The sequence below is a fragment of the Chamaea fasciata genome, unplaced genomic scaffold (assembly GCF_029207755.1).
Source record: "Chamaea fasciata isolate MVZ Bird 193981 ecotype frontalis unplaced genomic scaffold, bChaFas1.0.hap1 SCAF_12, whole genome shotgun sequence".
NCBI classification, from domain to species: Eukaryota; Metazoa; Chordata; class Aves; order Passeriformes; family Sylviidae; genus Chamaea; species Chamaea fasciata.
Window position 1 is genome coordinate 6,658,628 of NW_027094097.1, and position 18,125 is coordinate 6,676,752.

At 40.4% G+C, this 18,125-nt stretch overlaps 1 long non-coding RNA gene across 1 annotated transcript; it reads left to right on the forward strand.

The window, feature by feature from the left end:
- Positions 1 to 7,370: 7,370 nt before the first annotated feature.
- On the forward strand, positions 7,371 to 10,341 carry LOC136295889 (uncharacterized). Its single transcript, XR_010722828.1, has 3 exons — positions 7,371 to 7,558; positions 8,599 to 8,681; positions 9,636 to 10,341. It is a non-coding gene; the product is annotated as an uncharacterized lncRNA (long non-coding RNA).
- The last annotated feature ends 7,784 nt before the right edge of the window (positions 10,342 to 18,125 follow it).

The following is an 18,125-nucleotide window of genomic DNA, read 5'->3' on the forward strand; positions in this document are numbered from 1 at the left end:
TCTTTTTACATGGAATTAATAGAATTCCAGTTCCTGTGAAAGGCAGAAGATGCTTTTATTTCACACAATCATCTAAGGAAGTACGTTCATCTCCTTGTAGAAACACTATCACAGAGACAACCTTCTTGAATAGTTCTTTATGTCCTCCTGTCAAACATTATCCTTATTACATGGACACTTGTCAAGGTTTTGTGTCAGTATGCCTTAGACTCATGAGACCCTGCTAAGACAGTGCGCAGAGGTGTAACGTTTTCCATTTCCATGGCTGCTTTGATAGAAACTGGGACTCTGCCTCTTGTTCTGAGGTCAGGATGGTGTTAGAGGGTTTTCAAGCCTAAGCCTTCCTCAGGTGTGGGAAGTGCAGAGGATCTGAAGCAGACTGGGGTAGTGCCTGAGCAGAGACCAGGACTTGGAAAAGGTTGACTTGAGGAACGTTTTCTTTCATCAAAGTTAAAGTAACAGTCAGTGCAAGCAGCAGCCTCTGCTGCCTGCCCAGAATTACGGTGTTCTCTGCACCTGCTACACAAAACGAGGGAGTGGGGGGAGTCCGCTGCAGCCTCCGCTCATGTAACCTGTCTGCAGCTGTCACTAGAGATGCTGGGAAGCAAGTCCCCATCACAGATATTTCCTGGCACCATCAGATGATGTGTAGTGACTAAAAGGGTTGCTGAGGCTGAGAAAAGAACAAGCAACAACAGACAATATTTAATAAGTGCATCCTGAGATTTTTCAGTTGTTTCCATACTTACACATAATATATTTTCAAATAGCTCTGCTTGCCTAGCTATTTTTTTTTTTTTCCTAGCTTATACTGTCTCTGGGCCTGAGAACTTTGTCTTTCTGTTTTGTGCTGTCTCGCTGACAGCATATGACAAACCAATCCCCTTGCTTCTAATTAATGGATAGTCTCTAGTTTGTTTGGTTTTTTGGTTTTGTTTTGTTTTGTTTTGTTTTTTTTTCAGGAAAGGGTGTTAGAGAAAGCCTAGCTTTCAGCTATTAAAAATATTCAATGATATTTATGACAGATTTTCCACTTCTTCTTTCCTGCTGCACATAATCTTCAAGATCATTAAAGGGAAATTCTGAAATTTTCCATGCTCAGTGCTAATGTAGCACTTGTTTCATAATGAAGCTTGAAATGGTGGATTTTTTCTCTGCACATGATTAATGCTAAAGTCCACATTCTTATCTGATAGAAAACACCAAGAACTCCCCTGGAGTAAATGAAGTTAGGATAATTTGCATCGGTTGAGAATGTGGCGCTGGATCTGGCATATAGATACCAGCTGGGGTGCTGTTGTTTCATTCCTGGGTGGGATAGGAAGGGTCTCAGCGGGGGAGAATGAAAATGGAGACTGGTCATTGCTAGCACAAGCTAGAAATGAGCTGTCTGAAGTATGGAACGATTGAAATAAAAAGGAAAACTCACCGTGACGTAGTGAGGTACAGCTGAAATGACCTGAACCTAGTGAGGTTGCTCTGCTTTGTGTTACTCTAGAGGGATCAGTGCTCACAGGAATTCCCCCAGCCCATGTCTGTGATCAGGGATGGGAAACGTCTCCCATGCCCTAGGGTTTTCAGGTCAAACTAAACTGCTTAGGGGCTGTACCTCAAAGCCATCTGGAGGCTCTAACTACTACTGTGTAAAATGCCCTGTTCCTCAGGTGGAGCTGGCAGGAACCAGTTCTTCAGCTGCGACCTTGGCTTTCTATTTGCATTTGGATGGAAACCAATAGGTTGTTTTTTTCTCTCTGACTTTGAATAGAACTCTGTCTCCTCCTTTAAGCTGCCCTACTTCTTAAGCAGTGATGCTGTTTGCATTGCTGTAGCTACCTGGGTCTGGGCTTTTGTTTCAGAACACTTGTGCCATAATATTCCCCTCAGGAGGTGTCTTGCTTAGAGGCACTATCTCCCCTCCAGTCCCGAGGAGAACACTCTCATGAAGACTCATGTCTCCGTGGCACAATGGAAACTTCTCGAGTTGTCATTCTGTCCAGAATGACTGAAATAATTGTAAAATATGGTGTGCATTTTTAGTAGGTTACAACTCTGTTCCTGTTGAGGTGAAGGAAGAGAGCGTATACAGAAAAATAGGTAAAATTTTTACTCAATTTTCCCCTAAAATAAATCTTTGCAGTAGTTTTTCACAAGTAATCTTCAGTTAAATAAAACTTTATAAATATATGATCCAGGCATTGTTTAAATCAGAACAGAATTCCTGTTGAATTGAATGAGGTCAGACTGGGGCTTCAAGTGAAAATCAATACAGTTTTTAGTTTCTTCTTTCTCCTTGCCCAATTCACCATTTACACATAAGAAAGTTGGCCAGCTGTGAGTTGGTGATTCAAGAAGGATGGATATGCCTCAGAAACCATTGCTCCAGCTGTCTCAGGCTGTTCTGGTGAGCTAGAGGTTTGAGTTCTTCAGCCCAGGGACAGAGAATTACAAATGTGCGCTGAAACAGAAGCCAGAGTTCAGGGTGAGGACACAGAAGAACAAAGTAGAACAAAGCCCATCGCTGTGGGAGAATTATAATAAAAAAAATAATTAAATGATCATGCATGAAAAAAGCATGATCATTTCAAATTCTTGCCAAATGTGACTTGTGATTGTCACTTTTCTTGGGAATATGATCTGCCACCAAAAAAAAAAAAATCCCAAGAAAGAACTCAACCCAAAAAATTCCAAACCAAACAAAACAACAACAAAGCCCACCCAAAAAAAATCACATGAAAAAATCCCCAAAGACAAAGAAAAAAAGAGAGAAGCTGGTGATTCTTTGGAATTAAGGGTTTAGGATATGACATGGGGAATTAGACATGGGCCTCCTGTTAGCAAGAATGTTGACCTCCGTGCATAGTTCTGAAAATAAACCCCATCTCCAGCTCAGCTGGATTTTTTTCTTCCACTGAAGAACATGTCACCAGGGAGGAGAGTAGATCTGATGATTGGAAACTTTTGATGTCATTTTCAAATGCAGTTGTAAAACTGAGTGTTGACATGTAGGTGTCCACGCCCATAATATTTACAAACCAAGATATGCGTGTGTCTAAGATATGTGCCTAATTTTTATGGTGGCAATAAAATATTGCTGAATGTTTCATGGTAAATTTTTAGGCTTCATCTATTATTGCTAAAAAGAGGGCTAGAAAGGCAACTATAGCAGGATTGAGAGTGTAATGCATTAAAAAATCCTGGTTTTTACCACGGATTTAGAGTCAAAAAACTGTTCTGTAACATTCTGGACCCTTCAACAATCTTTATCATAAGCATCTACTTTTGGCAGGTAGCTCCACTGGAGTCTGGGCAAGTGATGATAACACTGTGAAGTCAACAGGAGGGTGAGGTGGCAGTAAAACCTGGTGTGGAGAACGCTAAACTGGGACAGCATCAAGTCCCACTGCAGCGCTGGGTGTGATTTGGATTCTCTCAGCCTCAGTTTCCTCTTGTGTAAACAGCGATGATCTCTTTTGTGAAGTTCTTTGAGGTCTGCAGAAGAGAAGTACTGTAAAAAGCCTTGCTTGCTATTATGCATATCTTCAAAACAAAGCTCAATGCTTCAGGTCTTTGCTGGGTTGGGTGAGTGTGCTTAGCACTTTGTGTGATCAAGCTGTAGATTACATAGGCAGAGGTTTGTAATAAGAGCCTTATCAGTAACAAAAACCCTTCTGTCATTATCAGACAAGCAACAATCGCATTTTAAAATGGTTGCCAAATGTGTTTATTTGAAGATGGTTGTTTCTAGCATGGCTCAAACCATTGTGTGGCAAGTGTTCAATTGCTTCCCACTAAAGCCAACATTTATAGCTTGGAAAACTCTGTTAGATAAATGTCAGTTTCTGCCATAATTTGTGGAATCAATACAAACTGAGTCAAAGAATCACAAACAGTAATGTGAAAATAAAATGATCTGTGTTATGGTTTTTAAGTAAATGATGATAAACTAATAAATGCCATTAGCTGCTGCCATTACTTTGTTGAATTTAGCTGATGTTACTGTGTTGACTTTAAAAGCTATCAGCTTAACTATATAAATCCATTTGACATGTCTTTATTCAGATAAAACTTTAATACTGCAAGTGTAGCAAATTAGATGCAAATGCTCTTTTTATTTTAAGTATATTTAAAGCTGCCTTTTCAATGCAAATTTTACAGGAAATCTCAACAAGCTAGGACAGACATCTTAGCTGTCAGCGTGCAGCACTTTCATTTCGGTCTCAGGCATGGGAGCTGCGTTTTTTCCCTGCAGACTGAGATAATTAAAACTACAGAGAGATGGTTTTAAATATACATGATACACAGTTACTTAAATTGTGGCATAATGCATAAATGCAGCCCTTAACATTTTTTGATAGCACAACACTGACCAGATAACATAGCAGAGTGGATTGTAGGAAAAAAAAAAAAAATCTTTGTGTAAACAGTTTAATGTTTTGGGTTGTTTTTCTTTTTCTTTTTCTTTTTTTTTTTTTTTTTTCCTTTTCACTTGAATTATTGTGAAGGCACAGAAATACCAATTCAAAATCTGGTCTGTGAATGCCCTCATTAAAAAGATACTTATACTATTAACTTTTTTTTTTCCCTTTTTTTAAATTATGCTTTAACTTCTTTGTTTTTGAGCAGTCCATAACCTCCTTGGAATACATATCTATTTCAGCTTTCATTTGCTGAACCCCTGAATGAGTTTATCCAAACAATGTGAATTTACTCAGATCTTTTTAAAATCCCACATCTCTTGTGGTTGATAAAGCTGACTTTAGCTAAGAAGAGTTGGATCAGGGTGATTTAAATTTCACAGTGAAAATGATAAGGGCTTTACTAGAAATAATAAGCACATTCAAATACTGTCATGGGCAAACAGTGGAATGTGCAGTGAGAAATTTGGCAAGGCTAGTCTTTTTCAGTGTTGATTTAATGAAGTAATGGGTAGTAAAATAGAAAAAAAAAAGAGACTTGCATTCAGAGGTAAACTTATGTTAATTCCATATCAGTAGTTTTATAAAGCTTTATTCATTAAAAAGCAGCATTAATTCTCTAATAACTTTTAAAATGTCACGCTGTTTAAAAACAACAAAAACCCCAAACCAACCCACCAGCTAGGGAAGGAGAGTCGTCTCTTTTGGCAGCTCTCTGCAAAGTGGCTGAGTGATACCCTATTATTGTCAGGAACCACATGTCAGTTTTTGAGCCTGAGGATAATTTGTGTTTCAGGGAAAAAAAGGGGGGAAAAAAAGGGAAAAAATATTAAAAGCCCATATCCATTTAAGCTCCAGGGCAAACAGTAATTGTCCCCAGTTTAAAATAGTTTTGAACATTTGGTTGTCGCTTTAAACAACACAGAGCTTCACCTTTCTCATTCAAATGGTGCAGGGAATCTGCACAGCCCCGGTTGCAGAGGAAGGCTTGTCTGGAGATCTTACATTTGCAGGACCAAAAGGATCCAAGAATCCAGATGTGCTTTTTGGTGATGACGGCTCTTTTGTCCATGGCTGTGGAACAGGGCAGGGAGAGGGGCAGGAGAGGGGCAGAAGCAGCCAGGAGAAGACAGTTATTTTTCGAGGGACTCTTTCAAATGCTTTATTCCCTTCATTAACAGGGTTTGTGTTGTTTGTGTAGAGAAGGGCACTGGCATCTAGAATTAGTGTGGTCTGATGAGTGAGGCATTTGGGGGAAAAAAAAAAAGGCAAAGAAAAAAAAAAAAAGAAAGCAAATCACTTTCAAGAAGAGGCGAGGGAGAGGAAAAGGGAAGAAACATCACTGTGTTGCCAAAGGGCTGAGGTTAAGAATCCCTCTGTGCAATTTAACAGTTTTTAATTCCTACATTTTAATGCCTCGCAGGCCATTGTGTCAGTCTACTTTAGCTCCTTCAAGGAGCCATCTCGCCGCTGCCAAGTGGATTATCTCCCGGAGGGGCCGCCGGCTCCCCCCGCCCAGGGATGGATCCGCATCCATCAGCCCCGGCGCTGCCCCGCGCTCCGCCCCGGGCTCGGGGCTCCCGGACCGCCCGCACCGAGAGCTGCCTGGCCGTCTCTAGGTGCGATACGCTTTGTTTTGCACAGGTGCCCCTATGATCTTTTTTTTTTTTTTTTCTTTTTCTTTCCCCTTCCTTGAGGGTGGTGGTAAAAATCTAATAGAAGGCTTCCTTCCATCACCGCAGCGGAGAAGTGGTCATTAGCAGACAGAGAACGATCAATATCCCTGCCCAACCTTTCTGGTTGCAGATCCAGTCAGTAATTATATAGCTGTTATAAATCCATGAATATCGTGTATAAGGAAAAGCTAATCTCTTCAAAACAGTTTATTTCCATAGTTAATGACCAGAGAACTACAACTGACTTTGTCACTGACAACTTCTTTGTGTTTGGTAAACAGATTTTGTAGGAATTAAATTATTTTAAGGTTAAAAAAAAAAAAAAAAAAAAAAAAACCACCCAAAACCAACCAACCAAAAAAAACCACAAAACACCAAAAACCAACCCAAACAAAAAAAAACCCCAAACAAACTTAGGTAAAATTCCCCCATCCACCATCACACACATATTTCCTGCATTTGGCTCATTACCGGACAAGTATGTCCTTTAAGACCCAGAGATTAATGAGCCATTTTACAAGACTAATACATTTTAAATTTTAACACTGGAGTTTGCATCTATAATTGTACAATTATACGTTCGTTTAGATTTTTTAAAGATAACTAATCACAGGTGACTAGAACTATGTGAAAAGGCAGAATTTATGTTTCTCCTGCTGTAGGAGTACTAAATCATGCAGGAATTGAAATTGTTTTCCACATGACAGATAGCTCAGGCAAGATTAGTCAGTCACTGTTTCAGATATAATGCATTTTTTATTATGCATACTTTATGTGGGACTATTATATTTGTAACGTATATTTCTGCATGCAGCAAATTAACTATTGTGTAATGCAAGGACCAAAAAAGAATATCATTAGTTCTTGCTATCCCGCAGTTTTGAGCAGCTGGTGAAATATATACCAATCACCCAACAGCTAGCTTCATGTTAACATGTATAACAAAGCCTGAACGGTTCCTGTTTGACAGAACTTTACCGTGTAGTAATAAATAAGGCTGAATTATTGATGGTGAATAACTGATAATATTATTATGACCTCAATTAAGTCCTTTTTTTTCAGACACATTAGCAACAAAAGGTCTTCTCTTTGCTCATTGCTGTTTTTTTCAAGTTCCACTTTGCATTAAAATCGAATTGATCAAACCTATTTGCCATTTCTCTGTGAGTGGGTAACCATAATGGGCAATCTATCAGCATGACGCTTCCCTTAAAGCTATTAACACCTTTTGTTGTTTTACTCAAGTTTCTAAACGTGCTGAGAGGTTCAAAAAGGCAAACCCTACAATCTGTTAGGATTGCACAGAGCTGTGACTTGTGGCACCCTTTTAATTACCATACTTTTTTAACTCTACGGTTAAATACTGATATTTCTGACACTAAGTAAGTCTTTATTTACTTATGAAACTGTGAGACAGCTAAATTAAAGCTGATTAGCAAGATGGCAGCTCTGCTGCTTGTAGCTGAGGTGAGTATAGCTGCAGCATGGCATCTCATAGTTCGCTGCTTGACTCTTAGTCACTGGGGCTGAGATCACTCAGCAGCAAGACAAATAAAGGGAGCTTAGAGTTTTTTACCCTTTGGCAAATTGGCAAATTGTGCTAGTTACATGGATATGTGTGTACAGTGTGGAGCAGTCTGTTTGTGAGGGAGCTTTATAAAAGGCAGAGGGAGTTAATTTCTAGGGACAGGCTGTGTAGTGTGCATGCTTGGGGAGTTGTGGGATTACACTCATTAAAAAAGTGAAAAGCTAATGAAATAATCAGAGGAAGACTGAATAAACTGGAGAATACAAATATGGACCAGCTGTCTCAGCAAGGTTTCCTCTCCTTTCACTTGAGTCTGTTGAAGACAGCTGCCCTTCTGTAACCATTCCTCAGGTCTGAGCATCTGGATTCTGGAGTTGCCTTACTAATATTTGTATGGAGCTGAATGGCAAAATCCAGAGGAAATTCCTCATTTACCTGCTCAAGTCAAGTCTAGGCTAAGAGCCCTGGTGGTATAATGCTAATGCAATGGCTAGTCAAAGTATGTGGTGCCTGTGTTCATCAGCACAAAAACCTTGGTAATGTTCTTGGTGAAAATCTCAACAGAAGAGCCTGGGCAGAACAAGCAGGGGAATCCTTCATTTTCATTCCTGCATATGTTCCCTTTTTTTTTTTTTTTTTTTTTTTTTTTTTTTTTTTTTTTTTTGGTGTGTGTGTGTGTATGAAGGTGGTGGTATTGTAGTTAGTTCTTGGTTTTGTTTTGTTTTTAATCTTTTCCATTCCATGGCATCTCTAGTAGCTTTAATGAGTGTGTCCTATGCATCTATGCATGGAGAAGCCCAGCTGGAGATGTGCTCCCTCAATGGATAATGCTATTGGAAGGAGCTGCTCTGAGCCCAGAGCAGAGACTCCTGTTCCAATGTGGGTCCAGAAGTGGGAACACCTCGGTGGAAACCTCTGTACAGGGTTTGTACACTGCATGTGTGTTTGGTTGGAGAGCACAGCTGATTTTCCGTAACAGGTAAGGGAGAATATCTCTGCCTAGCAATCGAAAGGCAGCCTTGGGACCATGAAAACCTGTTGCCTGTGACACTCCACTAAAGGGTGAGAATCTTGTGAGTTCATTCATAATTATTCTTGCATCAAATTCTCTTAATTGCAGTGTCACGAGTGAAGGCAGAGATCCCAGTTCATTACTGGCACAAGAAGAGCCAATGGCATTGATTTAAGCCAGGTTACACCTTTTATGAAGTTAATGTCAGCAGTGGTTTGGGCCCTTTTGCTTCTACTTACATAGTGAGTCAAAAGCAGGGTGAAATGTAGAAATATTTGTGTTGGCTTCAAAACAGGATTGAAGATAAATTGCTGTTAAGCTCCATTTCTGTCTAGCTGTTGATACATGTAATATGGCAAATTAATTAAGAGCTTATACTCACAATATATAGGGATTTCAATAGTTTTAAAGTGGTGGTTAGTCTTTCAGCAGCTAGAGGATACACACGCCTGAGTTATTCTAGTAGATCAGTGCTTCCAGAAGCATATGTTAATTTACCACACTTGCAGTTTCTTCATGTCAATCACCTTTTGTGCGTTTTTATCGTGTGTTGAACAAACCAGAACTGTCCTTTGCCCATTTTATGAGTGTCCTGCAAAGCCGGGAATGAAGTGGGTTGATGACAGCTCATCCATCTCACTGTTTTTGAAAGGGATTCTCCTACTGGACATCATGCAGAGCAGTGCTTTTTTGAAGCCCACCCACCTAGTACTGGTCCCCCTTCAGAAGTGGTTGTATTTCCCTAAGGCACTTCTTGGAGTGGTAAATGTGCATCATCAAACAGCAGATTTCTTAAATGGTATATACTGATGTTGACTTTCCTGATGCTTCAGTTGCTGTTGTCTTAATGCAGGCTGTCGCTCGTATGTCAGCTGGAAACAAAAATCAATAAGCAATGAGAATGGGAGTGAAGGGAAAAGAAAGAAACAAAATGATGAACAAGAATTCGGTATCTTCCCTCATAAACTTCATTCAGCTGGTGTGTGTGTTTTACCATTTCACAGGATCTGCAGATAATCCCCACAGCCTCTCAGAGCCTCCGAACTCATCCTGTTTCGTGAAGGAGGAAACTAAGGCACACTGGCCAGCGCAGAAACTGCTCCAGCTCTTCAGATTTGCCTCCAATAAACTGAAACACTTTGTTCAAGGGCACTCAAAATCTGGGGAATTATTCACGTCTACCAACTCCTTGTTCCCAAACCATCTGTACCCAGGCTTCCCTGGCCTGTGCGTTTTTTGAGGGCGTGACACACATACTTAGTCAGCTGGCAATTTTAAAGAAAGAAACGTGCTATTATTTAAGAAAAATATCAGAGGTGTCTAGCACGCTCTCGATGCTGTCTACTGACGTTGTTGGGCCCTGTCTAGGTGTGCGAGGAGGGCGGTGGACAGTGTCCCGTTCCCCCAGCAGCGGTGGCTGGGGCAGCCCGCACCCGGCTGGGGCAGCGCAGCGCCGGGCGGGGCCGTGCCCGGGCAGGAGCGACGGCAGGCGGCTGTAAATGACCGACAGACAGCGCCGAAAGCCCGGCCGGACCGTACAGACGGGCAGGGACATCGTTAGCGATCGTTAGTGAAAGCACCGAAGCGGCCACATCTGTGATTGAACGCTCGGCCCCCTCAGTCCCTACTGCTGTGTTTACCGCTCCGTAAGGCGGTATTGTTTACCGGCAATTAAACTCTTTAGCGCTAATTTCACTCTCTGACGCCGAATTGGTCACACGGCCCCAGCTGCCGGAGCCCAGGCAGATGTGCTCTGCACACTTGTGTGAGCAGGGCTGGGGTGGGCAGCAGCTCCCGGCCCCGCCCGGCCGCCGGCGCGGAGCTGCGGCGTGGGAAGCGCCGATTCTTGTCAGCCTAAATTTCACACCGGAGATAACAAACGCTTGGAAGCCCGGGCGCTGCTCGGAGGAGATAACCACATTTTCCCCCATTAATTAAAACGTAACTGTAAATTTAAGCGGGGATGGGGGCTATAATAAGTTTTGAACCGGTGACAAATGTCAACAGCAAAAGGCCTGAGATAAGACCGTGTCAGATCCCTGTGCGACGATATGTGTGTGCCTTCACCCCTAGCACGCCGGAGCATCACACGGGTCAGGGGTTGTGGCTGACACCAGGCAGTTCAAGTAACCTGTAACAGGGGTTCTGGGGAAGTAGAGAAAGCCCTACGAGAAGCGTGGTTTGCGCCCATCTCACAGCAAAGTTGGGGGCTATCAGTGGTTTTGAATATTCGGTATCTCCCTAAACTTCTCGTTTGATTCTTTGGCCTCAAAGAAAATACTTCAATGTACGAGCTGTGTATATTGGTGTGGCCAACATATCTATTCCAAAACTGAACTGATGTCAACCTCTAGAATATGCGTGGATTTCTTTAAAAACTTCCTTTGTTCTCCCTCAGCCCTTTGCTGGTCGTGTCAGGGACACTGTAGGCAATTATTTGAAGCATCCCTAACCTTTTCTGTGTGGCATATAATTGTTTCTGGTACAATGTGTGGGTGTGTTTTATGTTAAACACAAGAATGTTAATGAAATTTGGAAGAAAACAGTGTCAGTGGGATTCCGTTCCTTGCTGGAGGTGGATACCAGAAATGGTGAGAGTCTGGTCTTGAATCAGTCAACACTGGAATTGTCTTGCAACTTTTGTTCCCATTCCCTTCATCAAGGTGTGTGACATATTAGTTAGGTCCAGTTTTGCTAACTGGAGTGCAACTGGGAGATTCTGTGTGGAAGCTGTTTCTGGCCCCGCTGTCCCAGTAGCTCTAATCTGCAATATTTTCTCCTTGCAGAGCAAGAACAGAGATAGGGACATGCCTAGGAATACACATGCAGATTCTACTCAGAAAAATAATGTATTTTTCCTTCTTCCTTTATCATCTCTACTGACCTTGCCGGAAGTGTGTTTACCATGGAGGTGGATTTTTGTCTTTCATTATAAAGACCATCCTATTCAGCTAACCTGCTGAGGGATTTAGAGACTTTTGTATGCTCCTGACTTGTTCTTTGTTGAAAGCAGTGTCTGAAATGGGCAGGTCTGCTGGTCCCCATTTGGATCTGTGAGCCATCCATTTTGGTATTACAGAGAGATGGTTTAATTTGAATTTCTGAGTATTTGTGTACCAAAACAGGAACTCCATCTCTGGTTCTTTGGCATAAGGCTCTATGACCAGGCCTTTAGGACTTATCTGGTTGGTTATTAGGTATGAAGTCTTGTTTTGTTGGTTGGGTTTTTTTCTGGTTTGTTTGGGGCTTTTTTTGTAATATTTATATGCATGGAACTATAGGAGCTACTCAAGAGAGGAGATCTATAAGCCTTTTCTGATGCGATCAGCCTGGTTTTGTGAGGCATCAGTACAAAAGGTGGCAAAAAAATTAAAACAGTATACGTTTAGAATTCCTAAATTCCCTTAGATGTTGGTGACAATCAAGTGGTCATTCTTAACATCTAATTTATTTTACATTTTTTTCTTAAATTAGATTAGCTCCTGCTACATATTAATTATCTAAAATATCATGACATATTTTGATATTATTTTCAACTCAAAACATTAATAAAGTTAGTATTTCAATTATTTAAATTGAATTGCATGAATGATTCAAAGTGATTTGATCAAGTTCCTTATTTCTGGAATTGCAGTATATCCACAACCATGTTCAAATGTCTTTAAATTTATTACTAGACAAATACATTGGGCATATTTTTCTCACAGAATTGATCATAATGTTGAAACTTTTATCTGGAACATAGGTGGCTTATTTCAGACTGTCTAAATAAATCAAAATATATTGAGCCTGTTCTTGTAAAGCGAGGCTTATAAATACTGTACAAATTTAAAATCTGGTTCCAATAAGTGGTTGTGTTGTACTGATTTGCCTTTTAAATTCACTTTTGGTGAAAAACAGTGATCATCTACATATTTGTGCACTCACCTTCAATCGGTTTCAGTATTTTAAAAAAATGTAAAGATCACATGGAAGGAATAAGGCGCTTGCCTTGCTGTCCTGGAACTGTGTGTCATGTGAAAGTTTTGCTCTGCAAGTTGTCTTCTCATTCACTTTCAAATCAAAGACAGGGAATGAGGTGCAGTGCAGGTACCTCCTGTATTCTGTCAGTTCACTAAACCTCAGGCTATGGTTTAAAGTAAGCGAGGTATTGACTAATTTTAGTTTCTGCAGAGCTCCTAGGATGTTCACTGGCCTATCATAAATTCTTAGGAGTTGTATCTGATTTGAAAATACCTCCTTTCTCTTTCTAAGTCTATTCCACTGAAGAATCAGGTATCCATAGACCTCCTGCCCATCAGCTCCTGTCTCTTAACATCACGTTCGTGATGTTTCATGTTTTCATAAGCTTATGATCAGTCACCTAAAAAAAAGTGATACCGCCAACTTTCCCTGACTGGGAAGCTGACAGCGTGCACTATGCACTTTTCCCTTGGTGATGTATTCAGCAGTGCAGTGATAACTATTTTTTTTTTAAGACTATCTGTGTGATTTAACAACCCAAGGGACATTTCCCAAAGTGTCCTTAGAAGGAGCCGGCCGATGGGAGGCATCATTCCAAGGCCAGGATCTGCCAGGATCTGCCCCCATGGGACACGGGCTGCAAAGCCACCGCTGTGCCAGACCCCTCCTTGCTGCGGGAGAATTACGGGACATTAATCCTTTAGAAATGCCCTCTCTAATTCTGGCGGTTTTGTTCCTGGGAGCCCCGAGTTTCTCCTCCCTTGAAGCCTACACATTTTATTAGGTATTGTAAGTGGCTACACCTGCAGTTTTAAATGAGTAACACAAATGTTATAATGGTGGCGATCAGTCAAAGAAAAAGTTCAAAGTTCAAAGGTCAGTCTTTTGTAAGTGGCGAGGAAGAGCTAGAGGATAATAGCTTGTTAATGTTATTTACCTCATTCAGCTGAAAAAGTTTCTGTTGTGTAAAGACATTTACGTGGGCAATTCTGGGCATTGTCATTTGAATAGGGGTTAAATTATTCTGTTTTGTCATTAAGTGATCCTTGATTGGCAATCCATTACACAATGGGTGATCATTAAGGAAAGGCCATAAAACTGTTACACCATTTAAGAGTGAATGGTGAATGAAGCCAGATATCTCCAAGACCCGTCGTGCCCCCCACCCCCAGACTACAGCTGCCGGAGGAGCAATTTAAAGCAGAAAGGACTTGGAACAATCGGAACAGTCATTTATTCCCTAATTTTGTTTCGAAAATATTTGCACTGAGGTGAACAGTAGATAAACTTGCTTATAATTAGCTAAAGAGTGTTTAGTATTGTCAGGTCTCCTGATTTTATTTATCAGGGTAAGCATGAGCAAGGTTGCTCTATTTAAAACAGTTTGGGTACTGAGACTGTAGCAGAACATTAGTCTTACAAATAAAAACAAGCCGTGGTATATTAATTTCAGAGAAATTATGAAAATGAGGCAGAAACCCAAATCAAAGAACTCGAGAACTGGCTGACAGAAGGAAATGCAACTTGCTTGGTGAAATTGCCTCCAAATCCAGATGTTAATGGTGTTCTAGGCCTGAGCCATGGCTTTTGTGGGCCCTAGGCTGATGGCTGCTAATCAGACCCAGATGTTTTCAACCCTAAGTTTTCTGTCAAGGGACATGACAGGCTTTTCAGTCTACTGTAAATCACTTCAATTGCTGTAATGTTTAAGGTAGGCCAGAGCCAAGATTGTTCAGTACGTACTCATTAGGCATTGGTGCTGCTGTGGTTGGACCTGTGTAAGCAGGGCTCCTGTGCTCCTCTCTCCCCAATATGGTCCTGGCCCTGGCTCCTGTCCAGCCTCCCCTGATCTATTTCATCCCACTGGAGGAGCAGGGAGGCACAGGGCAGGAACATGAAGCTCTGACAGGACAGCTCTCTGGTCTTGACTTGCATCAAGTTGTCATTGGACCAGCATGGGGAAGTTCTCATGCTGTAGAAAACGGATGGCTTCCAGTCAGCTTCCCATGACGTTACCATCCTTAGCCTTTGCAGTTACAATGCCCTAGGTGACCCCAGGGGACTGGGCTTTCCAGCAGCTGTCCAGATAGTTTCATCCATGCTCTTGGGAATGGGGATTTTTCCATGACTGAAAAGCCAATGTAGCATTTAACTAAAACTGCAGAGCTAATTAACTTCTTAGTTATTTGTCCTTGCTTCTTTATATTCCAATTACGATTGTGGCTCAACCCACTTGAGAAAGAGCCTGTTATGTGGCCTACAAAGAGACTTGTTTTTTCAACTATAGTTAAAGATAGGATTCTTTCCCAGCAATTAAAGATGTGCTGCTGCAAGCTGTGAAAGCAGGCTATAAACAGCCCACTGTGTGCTGGGGAGTCTTGTGAGCTGAGGCAGGCTCTGCCTGAGCTTTCCAGTCCCCCCAGATGCAGAGTTAGACACCTAGTCTGCAAACACTCACTCTTTTCTTGACTTGGAAGGATCCATTGTCTTCAGGGCCTTTGGAGAGTATCATGGTGACAAGTGTATGAGATCAGATGTTGTGCTGTAAATCTGCCTTTAAAAGAGGAAAAAAAGAAAGGAAACAGGAAAACATCAATGTTTTTACATTGAAGTTCCAGCCTACCAATAGTCAAAGATGTTTTGAATAGCAACAGACAAAGCTGTTTTAATACATTCTGTGCATTTTCCAACATCTGAATTTCTCTTTAAACTTGTACTAGGTAAATGTTACTCAGTTGCCCTTTTAGAAAACAACAATTTGACTTTTTTCCCCTCTTTGTATTCTGACAAATATTGGTCTTGATGAGTGTTAAGGGAGTAAAAACACTAAACATCAAAGTGCTCATTATCAACCAGCCAGCTGCACTCCCCCCTGCACCTCCTCATCACACACAAACCTGATCTTTTCTGTGGGGACCGTCTCCCCCAGAGACACAGAACAAGTTCTTCTCTATGCTAACAGTGCACAACATTGTCAAATGATGTGTAATGATTTTATAATGTGAACTAATGCCACTAGGGACTGAACTGAGACTTCTGATTTCATTACACTCAGTGCCGAGACTGGTTTGGAATATGAATTTGGGGCAAAGATAAAAGGCTGTGTTGGTGTCCTTTACCTATCAACCCTTGACCAGTATTATTTGACATGGATCTAGACAAGAATCCCACCTCATGTATCTCAAGAAGAAATGTTTGTGATTTATGTATGTTTCTATCAAACACTGTGAGTGCTAATAAGTACCTTTTACATCTTTGTGCCGTGATTGAAATCTTGGCATAAGTCAGAAGAAACTTCATCTCTGTGTCAGTATAAGCCTCTGGCTGGCCAAGATGATGTTCCTAAAAGCTGCTGTTGGCTAACATTGCTCTGCAGTTTTTGTGTTATAACACTTAAAGGTAAGATTTTGTTCTTTCCGTTTATTTATAACTCAAATAGATGTGTTAGTTAACCTTTAATTTATAGGTGGCTCCAGAAAAATAAAGGCAACACATGTATTTACACTGTGCACTAGATTTATGGTCTATTTTGTTGAACTGAATAAAACCTTTTTATACAGCGACAGAAACATAACTACAGTAGCAAATGGTGCTCCTTTACCTATTATTATCTGTGTTACCATGAAGCCTAAGATACCTGTCTGATTTAAGTTATTTCATCTTTCTGTGTCCTAGGAGACTGTGAAAAATAGAAAAAATGCCATGATAATTTTCTCTAGAATGGATTATATGGGAGTTAGCTTCCTTCTTCATTCTGATGTAAGGAAAAAAAAAACAACCCAGGCTTTCAGTCAAATTCTCATCTACTGTAAGTATGTCTGGTTCTATTGTTTTCAGAACAGTTTATCCCATTTGTACCAGCAGAAAATGTAGGCCATGCTGGTGACAGCAGGGAGATGAACACCCTGAGTCTCCAGCTAATTTTCAAATGTAATCTACCTGCTAATGTGTGATATGGGAACTAAGTGTCCTTTATATACTCTTAAAGCACTTCAGATGCAAGAGGGATAGAAACTAATCCACCTTCAAAGGTAATTATATTGGGAATTACACTACTTCATGCAGTAAACTGTATTCAGTACCCTGCCCTTTTTTTCCAGCTCTACACCATTGCCCCTATTTTAGATATGAGTAAGAGTTAATCGTAAGTCAATTAAATTCAATATGTGAAATGGAAAAGAGAATCCTTGCAAAGATGTGAAAGCATCTAAAATATAAGTGGCGATTAAGCTTGTTTCCTCTTGTGCTCATTCATACTGGACAAATGATTTACGTCATCTAATATATTTAAACTGTCTTGGTTGTCGGGGTCACAGCCACTGTGAGATGGGAGGAAAGACAATACTAATCAAAAGTAAACCATGCCACTTTTTTTCTCTAGCGCCGCTAATCTTAATTGAATCAATCTCGTGGCATATGTTGACAGTGAAAGATTACTCGAACCTGGGAGGCCAAGCTGGACAGAGCTTACAGAATAAGTAAAAAAAAAAAAAAATCATCTTCCTTAATCATTAATTTGTTCATTCTCTCCCATTTGCTTCCATTCTTCAATGTCTTAGAAGATGTACCCCATGCAACCTTCCTCTTTAGCAATCATTTCCAAGTGTTCCTCCCAATAAGCTCATGTGCTTTTAAAGAAACTAATTTGCCTGAGGATGAGTACAGCAGAGATGCTTTTTTTTAAAAGAGAAATGTGGTTGGATTTTATAGAATTGAGCGTTTTGTGAAAAAGGGTGGCATTTCTAATGAATTGCAACAAAATCGAGTTAATTTTGAAACTGAAATAAATCCTGTTAGTGAATATTAGGTAAATCCTAGTTGCCTAAGATGGAGTTGAGGAGTGGTTTATAACTTATTCAGGAATTAACAAAAGCCCTTGTCCTATGAAAAGAAGACAGAGAGGTGAAAATCCTTTGAACTTCGTGGTAAAACTAGAGAACTTTGTACAGGCATCCTAAGGATTCCACAAAGCTATAACCATAACAACCAATAAGTAGTAATATTCTATCAGATTAACTTTTCCTCCCGGATTTTACCGAATTTGGTACTATTTGAATGCCACTGTTGACTGTTATTTTAATTTTATTGCTATTTTGTTGCTACTGAACAAGAAGACTACGCACATATTGTGCCTCCTTCCTCAGTTTCCCAGCACTGTATTTATACATATATATATATACATACTGCATTATAGCTTTGTCAATGTTGCAAAGTTACTTAAATAAATTTGTTATCAAATAAATAATAAATAAATTTGTTAGTTAACTTAATAATAAATTAAATAAATTTGTTAATTCATAAGATTGAGGAAGACAGTGTATGAGCTAGGATTTCGGATCAGGACTTCATATCTGCAAATGTTTATGTTTGCAGAATTACGAATGTGAAAATCTTAAAAACCTAAGACCTTGAAATGAAGTCTGAAAGGATAGAAGCTTCCTTGCGGAATCAGGCCCTTAAAGGCTACATTGAAGACTCTCTAGAGATAAGGCTAGATTAAATCTATTCCTTCTAACAAATAGTTTTAATTA